General features: G+C 42.5%; 1 pseudogene; it reads left to right on the forward strand.

The window, feature by feature from the left end:
- Positions 1-398: 398 nt before the first annotated feature.
- On the forward strand, positions 399-921 carry LOC102811252 (annotated as a pseudogene).
- Positions 922-3,335: the final 2,414 nt, after the last annotated feature.

The raw sequence follows: 3,335 nt of genomic DNA on the forward strand, positions 1-3,335 counted from the left end.
CAAGCAAGCTTTGCCTGAGTTCCAGTAGATTGGAAGGAGTCCACCCATCCAAGAAAGTTTTCTTTGAATTGATTGGTTGTTTATAGTAGACCTCATCATGTTGCCAAACCAAAATCATTGTAGTCAATCACAGAGACAGAAAGAGATCCAATCCAAGCTTTGTTAACAGAAAGCCAGCAGTGTTGAGGACGGAAAAATAATTTCTCAAAACCATCGTGCCCATTATGAAGAAGAGGCACATAACATAAGGTAAACTACATTTGGAAGTACACTTAATCTGTTTTAACATCGGGATAATATTCTTAGTGTCCCCTACTCACCGAGGCACCGTGCGAGATGGACAATGTGTTGGATCCCGGATCTCCTCGCTGATCTCAGGGTTCCCAGAGGTAGCAGGGATGCTCACTCTAGCCAGCAAGTTTAAGTGGGATGTTGGTCTCTAAGGGTCCCTCTCAGCAGCTACAGAGTCCGACTCCACCTGGAGCGTATCCCTGAAAGACAAGCTGCTCGTCAAAAAGATTGCAGAACTTGAAGCGAATTATCCTGTACCTGTAAAGTGCAATTTCCCGACCCCAACAAACTCCACTGCTTCTAGCTGACTGTGTCCCCAGATGACAATTACTACCAGGGTTTCAGTTTGAAACTGAAGTTCCTGACACGTACAACATGGTGTCCCCCAAAGTGAAGTGCTTGACCAGAATGTGGCAGCCCAACATCACAGAGACAGGAGACGTCTGTCTGAGTTTACTGATGGAACATTCGATTGACAGCACTGACTGAGCTCCCACAAGAACACTAAAGGATGTTGTTTGAGGATTAAACTCTTTATTTACTCATCTTCTGAATTTCGATAGTCCATTGAATATTGAAGCAGCAGAATGTCATTTGTGGGACAGGGAGGACTTCTGAAATAAAGTATAATACTACATTAACTGTTACACCAGATGATACAAAGAGAGACCTGAAGGACCAGGGATTGTGTGCCTGTAATGTAACCACCAAGAGCGAGTCCCTCCTTCCCACCCTCACGGGCCCTTTCCACCCCGCCAGGCTGTCAGCTCAAGACCAAGTTGTGCTGAAGAAGAACCGCTCCACAACTGCCCATTTGAGTCGGAGACGTTAACACACATACAGCAAGAAAATGTATCGTGGGTTCTAAAGAGCTGTCTGCTTACCTTAACATGTTTACTCTTTTTGAAGGTGTGTGGTACAGGCTGTTGGAATTCTTACAAAGTTTTAATGAACTCAAAATCAAGGCTAAACTTTGCTGACCACTTCAAATGCACCATGCTGCACAGATGATGCTAATGGCAAATTCAGTGTGATCTGCAGATTAACATTAGTAACGTGCTGCAAACTGTGCTTGGGTTCTGCTTCTCTGGTTAGGATTCCACATTCCTCTCATGCTCTTCCCTGATGATGGTCCTAAGATCCTCTGTTCCTGGAATGTATGATTAACTACTCCCCGCCTTTTTGTTACACATCTTCTATCTTTACAGTTGTGACAATTGCAATTGGTCATGATAACAATTACTCACTATTGAATCAAAAGAATCCTATCCCCATCTCCTTTCACCAGACCCATAGAGACAAGATGAAAACTATTCAGTGGGGATTCTACCTTCCCCCCAGCTCTGAAACTAAACTCCTTCTTGAAAAATTGTAAGCCAACCACTTTGTGTCTTTATAGCACCCCCATTTTATGTAGCCAATATCTAAGCTGCCCATCCCTAACCACCCTGCGTACGGAGGGGATAGGCTTGATCCTTGATGAGAAGACTCCTGCCCTCTCAGTTGGTATTTTGACCATAAGCAAAGATCAAGTTCATCAAATTGTAACAATTTACACTTGCTTCCTATATCAAATTTCTTTCCCTTCCTCTAGTCAAGTTCTGATCATCAAGCCATCCAAGCTAGGTCAAATAATTACTAGCTGCAAGTTTGGGCATTCTTGCATGCCACTCCCCACTTCATATCAGATGGACTTTTCACTCTCAGCTGTAGTCACTACTGGCTAGGGCAGTGTTCAAGGACTCAGGAGTTCCCAAGTCTCCCTAAAATTCGGGCCAACCAGCCCTTCCTCTTTTCTCTTTCGTCTCAAGGTCGACAGGAGTCTAGGAAATATGATCGAACTCAGCCCATATCTTCATTACTGTCTTTCCCCTATTTCCACTCAGAAGTAGACAAACACATTCACCAGCAAGCTTACAAGCCTGCTCGTGTGTTCCCTTTGAGTTTCTTGGAGTGGGGTTTGTCCTGAAGGGACTTGACTGCTTGCCATGGTGGCCCCAAGGTGAACAGCTTTCTTGTTCTTGTAATAGTGAAACAGCCTTCTTTTTTATTTTTTTTTTTAACATTTCTAATTCTTTACAATACAACACAATATTAATGCAATAACAAACTTTTCTCTGGCCAAAAAATTCACCAAGATTTTATATTTATAATTACTTATGTACATGGTCATAAGGGACCAGTCACTGGAGAAGGACATCATATTTGGTGAGAGAAAAAGAGAAAGACCCCCAGAAAAATGGATTGGCAAAGCGGCAGCATCAATGGGGTCAAGCGTGGCAACAATTGTGAGGTTGGCCCAAGACCAGGCAGTGTTTCATGCTGTTGTGCATAGGGTCACTATGAGTCGTTACTGACTCGATGGCACCTAACAACAACATATACATAGACAATGAGCCCCATGGGCATTGTGGGCTAGAAATTGGGCTGCTAACAGCAAGGTCTAAGGTTCAAATCCACCAGCTGCTCCTTGGAAGAAAGACGAAACTGTCTGCTCCTGTAAAGATTTATAGTCTATGAAGCTCTATATAGGACTGCTATGAGTTAGAATCGACTCCATGGCAGTAGGTTTATATACATAGACAATTTGTGAAGGAATACATAAAAAAAACTTGTAACTCTGGTTGACTCCCTGGAAGAGAAATGAATGATTAGAGAAGGGGGCTACCATTTATTGATTTAAAACTATTCATTACAATTATTGTTCTTGTTGTTAAGTGTCATCAAGTCAGTTCTGACTCAAAGCATCTCTAGATAGGGTTTCTGAGGAGCAGCTGGTGGCCTGAACTACCAACCTTGTGGTTCACAGTCCAGTTCTTATCCTACAGTACCACACCAGGAGTTGATTCATTATAATCTTGCCTATTAAAATGAAATCAAACCAGTTTCTTTTCTTTATTGAAAAATGGTTACCATGTTTGTCTGGTTTACTCTTGCTGCTAGTGTGTATGGTGTGCACTTATCCACCTTGGTATGTGTCAAAGACAGTTACGAAGATATAGAGCATAGGAGCGAAGGAGAGCAGAATCTATCAGAATAATTGT

The sequence above is a fragment of the Chrysochloris asiatica genome, unplaced genomic scaffold (genome assembly GCF_000296735.1).
Source record: "Chrysochloris asiatica unplaced genomic scaffold, ChrAsi1.0 scaffold00095, whole genome shotgun sequence".
Taxonomy (NCBI): Eukaryota; Metazoa; Chordata; class Mammalia; order Afrosoricida; family Chrysochloridae; genus Chrysochloris; species Chrysochloris asiatica.